The following is an 11,354-nucleotide window of genomic DNA, read 5'->3' on the forward strand; positions in this document are numbered from 1 at the left end:
AGAGACAGTAACTCCAAGGACAAAAGTAAACGGCGTTGGGCTACTTGCTGATTTTCAGTTACTCTTTCGTATACGTTGGGTTTCACATAAGGCTGGTTCAGCAGGCCAGCTTTTCAGGATATTAGCAAGTGCAAACCAAGATAACGTCATCCATAACTATATCCATGGTGGACTGCTAGACATGAATTGGAATATATAATCATTCCATTTTTCTTGATTATATATAATTAAGAAAACATTCCCAGCAGAGTGCTAGAGGTCACGAAGTTCCGTCCCCCAGCACTGGCTGGATGTGGGATAGGCAAAGCTACATTTCACCGGGTAAGAGAAATTCGGCCTCCTTGTGCCGAGGATATTCAGATCTTCTTCTTGAGCGTTCCATAGATAAAACTATCCAATCACTAATCCACACGTCAGTGCCACAGACCTGCTATAGCTGCTGCATATTCAAAAAACAATGTTTTTATGTGGAAAGCTACTCTGCATTAATCCCAGGACAGCTCCAACTCCCCCACAGGTTTCTATATTTACCTAAGATTTGTTAGAACAAATCTTAGGATGATCGGCTTCAAAAGACTTAGTTTGAAAGTCTACTTAATGAGCATTAAATGTTCCAAGTTGTTTCAAGAATGCAGTGTATCAGTCCGCTCCAAAAACAGAAACCACCCAGTAATTTGAACAGGGAGAGTGTAATATAAAGAATGATTAACTCATAATAGGGGATTAACTACTACGGATGAAAGAGGATCTAAAGAACCCGAGAATGCGACAAACTGGGACTGAGACCTCATTGGAGGGGTTGGGGCCACTACCCACTAGGGGCAGACAAGTTACAGGGTGACAGAGGGCTGACATCAGGAGACAGGAAAACTTGGGCCGAGACTGGGAGACTGGGAGAAATTTTGGTCGAGGGTAGCACCACCGGGTGACCCGAACTGCTCACCACAGGTGCCCCGTGAACAAGGAGGAAGAAAGCACAGCAGAAGGAACCAGAAAGAGGAGCTCCTGCTTCCTGCAGTGTCCTTGCAGCCAGCAAAAGAGAAATGTTTACTTCATTGTCTTATCTTTAATGTTCCTTCCACAACATCTTAATACAAACATGTTTAACCAGTAAAATATCCATCTGGCTCACAAATAACACTAATGACAGCAAACACTTATATATCATTTAGACATGCCTGGCAGTTAGTTAGATGCTTTTACATATTTTCACTCATTTGATTTTCATGGAAACCCTAAAGAGGTAGATGCTGTTATTAAATCCATATCACCGATGAGGAAACCAGAGCCTAGGGAAGTCTCACAGTTGGTGAAGAAGCGACTCTTGCTTGTCTCACCAGCCCTGGGAAGATGGTGTTTCTCAAATCAGTGGCTCTGAAGGAAGTCAAACCTTTAGTTTGGTACCTCTTGCGCCAATCCTTACAGACACAGCAAATCCATGTTGCACACACTTCCTCATCCAGAGGAAGCGAGAACACAATTTTTAAATTTATTTCATAGAATAAAACTTTTCCTGTGGCTATTGGGAATTTGTTGCTGGCTTTTTTCATCCCTGTAACCCAGCGTTTCTCAGCCTCACACCACTGACGTCCCGGGCCAGATCACTCCTGGGTGCTGGGTGTCTGTCCTGAGCATCGTAGGATGTAGAACAGCAACCCTAGATATTAAAGGAAAGAGTATCAAAGAATTTGTGGACATATTTTTTAAACCATCATACTATGTATTTGCTGAAGATTTCTCTTAATATTGTCAGCTTTATCTTTAAACAGTTTTTATGTAACAAAGCACGCTTTCATTTGCTCTTCCCAGAAAACTGAAATCAATATTCATCATGAAATTCACACCACACCTCCTCCCAGTCCCTTTTTCTCTTTACTTCTTCAGTCATAGTACTAGCTTCTACATGTCCACTCGATTCTGCATCAGTAGCATGTCTTTGTTTTAAATCTAAGTTTGACCATACTTATCTTAGAATTAGAAAAATAATTTAAGTATAATTGAAACAAACCGGGACTTCCCTGGTGGTCCAGTGGTTAAGACTCTGCCCTTCCACTGCAGGGCACGCGGGTTCGATCCCTCTTCAAGGAACTAAGATCCCACATGCCACATGGTATGGCCAAACAATAAAAAAATGATTTAAAAAACCTAAGCGTTTCAATTTACTTACCAAATATGATTTAATATGTATGAATGTAACTTATGCTATCTGCATGAAATAGTCAAATAAACACATTGAAATATTATAGGAGTACCTAGAAAAAAATCATTCGCGCAGAATCAATCTCTTGACACCAAGCAGATGGGTTCATGTGTAATAATAGAAACGACCCCCATGCCTGAGATGCACACTACAACGTAACAGTAAGATCTTACCTGATGCAACAGTGAAAGTGAACTGTAGTCCTACCGAAACAGTAAGTCAAAGAGGAGGGCTTAGGAGTTCCATTTAGGCCACATCAAGTTCGAGAAGCTAATGAAACATAAAAACAGCATGGAGTAGTGAGTGCTTCCCCGACCACCCTATTTGAAATTGCCAGCCCTCAACAATTCCCGTTCCCTTTTCTGATTCATTTTTCTCAAATTATCACTGTCTATCATACAAGAGATTTTGTTTTATCTACCATCTCTCATCCTCCACTGGAAGGCATCCTGCATCCCTCCAGGATGGCAGAGAACCGAGTGTGGAACTCGCGGAAGAGACCCAGGCTGGAGATGTAGATTTAGGAGTCATCAGCAAAGAGGGGATTCTCTAGTCTTGGGACTAGACTTGCCTAGGGAGAAAGTGTAAATAATTAGAGGGCACAGGAAGAGCCAAGAACAACCTGACAGGGGTTGGGTGAAGGAGGAGGGGCCAGCAAAGGGCATTGAGGAGGATCAGCAAAGGGTTACTTATGAAGATTACAGGGCTTCCCTGGTGGTGTAGTGGTTGAGAATCTGCCTGCCAATGCAGGGGACACGGGTTCGAGCCCTGGTCTGGGAAGATCCCACATGCCGTGGAGCAACTAGGCCCGTGAGCCACAACTACTGAGCCTGCGCATCTGGAGCCTGTGCTCCGCAACAGGAGAGGCCGCGACGGTGAGAGGCCCGCGCACCGCGATGAAGAGTGGCCCCCGCTCGCCGCAACTAGAGGAAGCCCTCGCACAGAAACAAAGACCCAACACAGCCAAAAATTAATAATAATAATAATAAATAAATAAATAAAATTTATTAAAAATAAAAAAGAGATTACAAAAGACAATAAGCAGAGTATAGAAATACAAAATCCAGTTCAGCTTACAAAGCCAAGTCTTCTGATGTAGACTGAATTCCCTGTCCCCCTCCCTCACCCACCTCCACTCTGATCTCAAGGACACAGCTCTATCAATTCTACTTACAAAAGACCTCACAAATCCATCCTTTTTCCCATCACCATAACTATTCCTCTGGACCAGGCCATTGTCATTGGCAAACTACCCTTGCCTGGTCTTCTCTGTTCCAGTGTTCTTCACACCTCCAATCTATTAGAGTAAAATTTTTAAAAATCTGATTATGTCACTACCTCCCCTACATCTATAATCATATTTAATCTTTGCAATAATCCATTGAGGTGGGCACTCTTACTGCCTCCATTTTATAAGTAAGGTAACTGAGGCACAGAAAAATCAGGCAACTTGCTTAAAGGGACACAACTATGAAATGGAGGGCCCTAGATTAGAACGAGCAATAGGATTCCAGCCCACCCCTGTAACCATTCTGCTCTGCTGGGAGGTCAAGGTCTTGTTCAGCACCAGAGGTTCAATGCTTAGAACAGTGTCTGCTGCACAGCACTCAAGAAATGGTAGCACATGTTGCTTCTTCATTATTCTGACTACTACTATTACTGTAAGTCCAGTGTTTCCCAACTATAACCACTGATTCCTAGGAATGTTAGTATAGAGAATTCTATAAATAAATATTCTTCGGTAACACTCAGTTATAACATTCAATGGGTTTGCTTGCTGAGGAGTATTTACTTGTGAATGCCACTGGGATTCCTTAAGAGGGAAATGGACTAGGTACAATTTCCCAAACTGTTGGATCATGGAACCTGTTTTTTTTTTTTTCAGAGCCTTCTGGGACCAGGACTCTGCAGAGCACAATTTAGGAATCACTGCTGTAGCCACGGGGTCAGGCACAAGTGTGTGGGTTCCTAGCCCGAGTCCCCTGCTCCCAAGTCGGCCTCCAGATGCAGCCCAGCATCCCTTTCCATGAGGCTCTTCAATATCTTGACACTTCTCAGTCCAGAGAGAAAGATTCCGTTCTTCCCCTACCACAGAAGGCCCTGGAAGTTGCAAATTTGGGTGTTTAAGCCTCATCTCTGCTTGAGAGGACCAACCTCGAGGGTCTTCATGTGTTCTTCAGGTGTAACGTGTTCACCACGTTACAAGCCCATCAGCAAAACCATAGCTTAATTCACTGAACCACTCACTACTCACTTTTTTCTTCATCAAAATTTCCTTGTTCCACCATTCCTGTTTCTTTCAGAGCCCTCAAGGCCAGTTATCCAAATTTATGAAAACAGATGATTTTCCCAACTTTCAAAAGGAGAGTAACGTTGGGAATTGCCTGGCGGTCCAGTGGTTAAGACTACACACTTCCACTGCAGGGGGCCTGGGTTAAATCACTGGTTGGGGAACTAACAAGACTGATTCTAAACCTCTCATAAATGAAAATATGTTTCTTGTTATGTTACTAACTTTGATCACAGCCTTCATAATGTTTTTGACCAAACTCATTACAGTGTTTATGAGAACGGGGGCAGAACAGAGAATACAGACAGTTTTCATGGTCTACTACCTGCTACAGCTCAATCTTACTTAACATAGATGGAAAATGATAAATAAAATTTAAAAGTCAGATTCTACAACACAGTAAAAGACTAATTCAGCACAATAATGTCAAGTTTGTAGCCTCCAAAGTGAGGTTCTGTGAGAAGTAGGGTTATAGGGAATTTCTATTTTCTTCTTTACATTTTCCTGAATTTTCTACATTAAATACATGTGACTGAAATAATGTTAAAATATTTAAAAGATATAAAAAAGGAAATGTTAAAATAATCAAATCATAAAAGGTACATAAAGGGGTTAGCAGATGTAAGCTATTGTATATACAATGGATAAACAACAAGGTCCTACTGTATCGCACAGAGAACTATATTCAATATCCTATGATAAACCATAAGAAAAGAATATTATATGTATAATTGAGTCACTTTGCTGTACAGCAGAAATTAACACAACATTGTAAATCAACTCTACTTCAAAAAAATAATAAAAGTAACCACTGTCCTGACTTTAAAAAAACAAAAACAAAAACAAACAAGTAAAAACTACTGTGTAAATACCATTATTCTGAACCTGAAATGGGGTTAAAATCACTGCATTAAATCACAAAGAGATTGACAGATTTCATAAAAACGTCACACTTCACATCCAAACTATGTAAGCCCCAAATCAATTATGTAAGAGCTGCCTGGCAGCAAACGCAGTGCTTCAGGCTACACACAGACACCAGAAACTACCAGAAGCAAGGACCCCACTGCCACAGGGCTAGTGGGGAGTATCTGGAGATGGCATCAAAAAACTAAGATTTTAATGCAACCTGAGACGATTTTAAACAACATGATTTAAGCAAAAGTCAAAATCCATGCAAAAAATTCCTGATGAAAAGAATGAACATTTTTAAAGACAGGATAACAGTTCCTTGAGGAGCCATATTAGAGCCTGAGGCAGAAGGAAAAATAGGAGTGCTGATGGGGCTATTTTGTCCATCTTGGAATTTTCATTATTTTTGATTGCCTTCAACGACTGCATTAAAATATCACTTATCTTGATTATCGAGATTTTTGACGCCCCCTTAAATTCTGCGCCCAAGGCAAGTAAATGACTCATTCTCTCACCCTAGCCCCGTCCCTGCTAATGATATTGTAAAAGACCGCCCGAGGGAGGACACGCTGTGTTAGACACGAAGAAGGGACACGTGTCGGTGGGGACAGCTGTCCAAGGAGGGCAGCCAGGACCGGCTGTCCGGACACTGTGGGCGCGGGACCTGGCGGGCGCCGGGCCCGAACCAGGGGCCAGTTGGGCCCCTGACGGCGGTGGCGGGGAGCGCCGCCCAGCTTTTTTCCTCCAGTGGCTTTGCACAGCCGCGCCGTCCAGACGAGAGCCGAAGGTCACGGGTCGCGGGCTGCAGAGCAGTTAAGGCCTCTCTGGGCGTCGCTTCGAGCTGAGCCCGCGGGCCAAACCTCTCCCCCCACCCCCCCACGGGAAGTGCAAAATCCCAGCGGGCGACTCCGTTCCCGCCTTCGCGCCCGCGCGCCGGGCCAATCACAGAGCCGCCCCTGTGCGCACCGGCCAATGGGAGCGCCCCGCCAGGCAGTGGGCGGGCCGCGGACGGCCGTTACCCGGCGGGACCCGCGGCTGCACGAGGAGCGGCACTCTCTCTGAGGCGGCGGCCGAGAAGGGGTGTCTCACGCACGGCGGCGGCGACGGCGACAGCGCGCTTGCGAGGTGTGAGGAGCGGGGAGTCGGGCTGGCGGGGCGGGCGGCTGCGGGCAGGCTAGGGCGGAGGCCGGGAGTGTGGGGAACGGGCAGCGAAGCCCAGGGGCGGCGAGTCCCCGCCAAGGGGCCGTCGGCGCCCGCCGAGGGCCGCGCGGCGTGAAGGAGGCCAACGACGCCTCCTCCAGCGGGTCCTGGAAGGGGAAGCGGGCAGGGTCCGGGGGCGCCGCCGTGGTCCGCAGGGTTTGCGCGTTCGTTGGGGGGCCTTGGAGTTCCAGAATCCCCCAATGTGGTACCTTTGCATTCGGTTCCAGGCGGGTCCCCCAGCCTCGCTTCGCGGGCGCCAAGGCGGACTTGCGCGCCTCAAGTTCTTTTCGAGCTGCGTTGCGGGACCTGACGTTTATTTCTCCGGGGAAAGGTGGGAATTCACTCACGCGTGTATTGTTGCGACAAATACGAATGGGGCCTGTGCAGCGGGCGCGGGGTACGGCAGCAACCAGCCACGGTCCAGAGCGAGAAACGGACGCTGGACATTAGTTAATTAGCCTGCTACGTGGGACGGACGGCAGAAGGGTGGGATGTTTTCCAAACTGCCGGACGTTCCTGATGTTGTGTGGAGGACCAGGATGGTTTCCCTAAGAAACGGATATTGGGGGTGAGGACTGAAGGTTGAGCAGGAATTGTAGGTGGTTGGGGGGCCGGGGTGTGGCAGGCGGAGGATGCACGTGGCCCAACCTGTGTGAGGAAGCGCGGTGGCCGGTGCATCTGGAACCCACGAAGTGCTAAGGTTCCTGCAGAGCCCAGGCCCTTGGGGGGGGGCGGTCTTGTAGACGGTACTAAAGCTTTAATCATTATCCAAAGAACAGTGACAGTCTGTTGCTTAGTTTTAAGCAGTGGGGTGAACTGACCAGATCTGCATTTTGGAAAGATTATTCTGGCTGGGTGGGAGGTTATTGCCCGGATCCATGTTAACAGTCAGTGGTCTCTTGACCAAGATGCGTCAGGGGTTAAAACTGACAAGACCCGGTAGGGATGAGGGAGGTGTCAGAGGGAGGAGAGCAGCTTCTGGTTTGGTTCCGGGATTGAAAACACGGGAGAGAATAGTTTGACGAGTGAGACCTGGCAGAGCAGCATAAAAAGGGGTATATGCCTGGGAGCGGAATTGCTGGATCACATGGTCATTCTGTTTTTTTTTTTTTTTTGAGGAACTGCCAGATTGTTTTCCAGAATGGCTGTGCCGTTTTACATTCCCACCAGCACTGTAAGAGGGTTCCAATTTCTCTATTTCCTTGACAGTACTTACTCTCTATTTTAATAGTCATCCTAGTGGGTGTAAAGTGGTATCTCACTGTGGTTTTGATTTGCATTTACCTAATACGTTGAGCATCTTTTCATGTGTTTATTGGCCATTTGTATATTCTCTTTGGAGAAGTGTTTATTCAGATCCTTTGATCATTTAAAATATTGCATTGTTTGTCTTTTTGTTGGACTTGTAAGACTTCTTTGGATATGCTGGATGATAGACCCTTATCAGATATATGATTTGCAAGTATTTTTGTTATACTAAAATTTTTCCTCTTGTCAAAGTTCTTGAACTTGGGTGTCTTCATATTTAAGAATGAAGCTTGCAAAACATTGAAGGTAGATTTGAATGCAGAATCATATGTGAATGAGGCTCCAGCTTGTAAAGGCATATAGTAAAGAGATTTGCAAAATATATATGTTCTTCTCGCTAATTTTTTGGAAAATGCACGGTTTTTAAATTGAAAGTGTTACTTACGTTAAGTAATGGGTTTATGAATAAATTCAAAATATTTAAAATTGTTGTTTGACTTTCTAATATAAGTATTAATAGATATTACTCACGTAAACAAATACTCCTTGGGGTTTTCAGTACTTTTTAAGAATGTGAAGAGTACCTGAGTCCAAAAAGTAAGAAAACCACTTATCTATTTTAATGTTAATTATTATTATTTTTTAAAATAAATTTATTTATTTATTTATGGCTGTGTTGGGTCTTCGTTTCTGTGCGAGGGCTTTCTCCAGTTGCGGCAGGTGGGGGCCACTCTTCATCGCGGTGCGTGGGCCTCTCACTATCGCGGCCTCTCTTGTTGCGGAGCACAGGCTCCAGACGCGCAGGCTCAGTAGTTGTGGCTCACGGGCCCAGTTGCTCCGCGGCATGTGGGATCCTCCCAGACCAGGGCTCGAACCCGTGTCCCCTGCATTGGCAGGCAGACTCTCAACCACTGCACCACCAGGGGAGCCCTAATGTTAATTATTTTGATAAACTAGCTTTCTTTATACCCAGTCTTTATTTTAAACATTTACCTGGCATTCCTAGAGTAGGATCTTTACTGACTTAAGTAAAATCTCTTAAGCCAGGAGTTACAAACTTGCAGGGTTTTTTTTAAATTTATTTTTATTTATTTAATTAATTTATTTATTTAATTTTATTTTTGAGTCTTCGTTGCTGTGCACGGGCTTTCTCTAGTTGCAGCAAGTGGGGGCTACTCTTCTTTGCGGTACGCCGGCTTCTCATTGCGGTGGCCTCTCGTTGCAGAGCACGAGCTCTAGGTGCGTGGGCTTCAGTAGTTGCAGCATGCGGGTTCAGTAGCTGTGGCTCGCGGGCTCTAGAGCGTAGGCTCAGTAGTTGTAGCACACGGGCTTAGTTGCTCCACGGCATTTGGGATCTTCCCGGACCAGGGATCGAACCTGTGTCCCCTGCATTGGCAGGCGGATTCTTAACCACTGCGCCATCAGGGAAGTCCAAACTTGCAGTTTTTAAATGTAGTATAGAAGTCTATAAATCTTTTAAATTATATGTGTATGTATGTGCATTTTCTCAGACTTTTATCAAATCTTCAGAAAGTCCATAACCCCAAAGGTTAACAGCTGCTAGCCAGTTTTATCGCAGTAAAAAAATAAATAAAAGGCTATTAAGCTCTTGATATTGGGCCACATCTTTTCAGCTACCAGCTAAAAAGAATTTCTGAAACATTAGTTGAAAGTTGAATATTTGTAGTCCAGATAATTCCTAAGCTTCACATCTGTATATCTATTTCAAATTATTATAGGCCCTTGAACTGACTATGTATAAAAATGAACTCATCATCACCACTGCTCCCTACCCAAAATCAAAATAATATAAAGAACAGAAAAGTATTCTTCCTCCTAGTTTCCTAGCTCAGTGAGTGTACCATCAACAATAATGAGTTCACTTTTATACATAAGTCTAGTTATCTTGTCCCTTCTTCTTACCCTTCTCTTACCTTGGGGCCATCCCATATTTGTCCCCTTAGGTTGAGGTGCTCTGTTCACTTCCCTGCTCCTTAGTCTAGCCAGCCGCTACGTGATCTTCATGATTTAGCTTAGATAGGTGTCACTTTCTTTATAGATTTTCCCTTACCTTTTTCAATGCAAGCATGCTGTATTATTTCCTACTTAATTATCTGTGAAATCCAAAATTTTAGTTTTTAATTGCTTTTTAAATACAACTCTCAGTTTTAAAAACTCCAAATGCATTTTGTGTGTGACACTATATCCTTTATATAAAAATCTAATACTAAATTGATACGATAATCAGTATTACAGCTTACACCTCCTTGCTCTTCTTTCCGATCTCAGGTTAAAGGTTAAAGGACACTTTCTCATGAAGGCCTTAGATTAGGTGAGGTCTTTTTATGTTTCCCTAAATCTTCAGGTTATAGAAATTTCCTATTATTTCTGGCCTCCAAATTAGGCTGTGGAATCTGTATTTTTAAAGAGTGCTCCAAGTGATTCATGTGTCAGGCAAGTTTGAGAAAAGGTGCTCTGTAATAAAATGTGCTCCATTCCCATCCTCCCACGTGACTTTTGGGAATTGCTTATTTATTGTGTGCTTATCATTAACTGTTAGGGCAAGAACTTATGTCTTCAACACTTAGCATATGACTTAACAAATAAGGGTTCAGTCATTATTGAATAGTGTATTAAAGAATGATTCTCTAGAGAAGCGTATTTATTGCTGAAACTAGAATGTAATTTCTTGGTAATAGGGTAGTTATGTGGTTAACATCATTAGAAACTGCCAGTTTTCCAAGATACGTGGTCTTAACAATTTGTATTCACTTTAGCAATGTATGAGTTTCAGTTTGTTCACATCCTCACAATATTAGGTGTTACCAGGTTTTGTTTTGTTTTTTCCATTCTAGTGAGTGTGAAGTGGTATCTTGGTGGTTTGAATTTGCATTTCTCTGATGATTAATGATGTTGAGCAGTTGCTTATACACTTAAGAGCAATTCATATGCTTTGTGTTATGCACATGTGAAGTAAGTGTCCAACTACTTTGTCCTTTTTTTTATTAGATTGTCTTTTTTTAAAAGGTTCTATTTATGCAAGTTCTTTACATAATCTATCCAAGAGTCCTCTGTTGGATATATAAATTGTGAATAGTTTCTTCCAGTCTTTGGCTTGTCTTTTCACTTTTCAGTAGTGAGCAGTTTTTAAATTTTGCTGAAGTTCCAGCCATAAAAAGGAACGAAATTGGGTCATTTGTAGAGACGTGGCTGGATCTAGAGACTGTCAGACAGAGTGAAGTATGTCAGAAAGAGAAAAACAAGTATCGTATATTAACGCATATATGTGGAACCTAGAAAAATGGTACAGATGAACCGGTTTGCCTTGCAGAAATAGAGACACAGATGTAGAGAACAAGCATATGGACACCAAGGGGGGAAGGTGGGGGGGCGCGGGTGGTGGTGGTGGGATGAATTGAGAGATTGGGATTGACATATATACATGAATATAAAATAGATAACTAATAAGAACCTGCTGTATAAAAATATAAATAAAACAAAATT

The sequence above is a fragment of the Balaenoptera physalus genome, assembly GCF_965194825.1.
Source record: "Balaenoptera physalus genome assembly, chromosome: 6".
NCBI classification, from domain to species: Eukaryota; Metazoa; Chordata; class Mammalia; order Artiodactyla; family Balaenopteridae; genus Balaenoptera; species Balaenoptera physalus.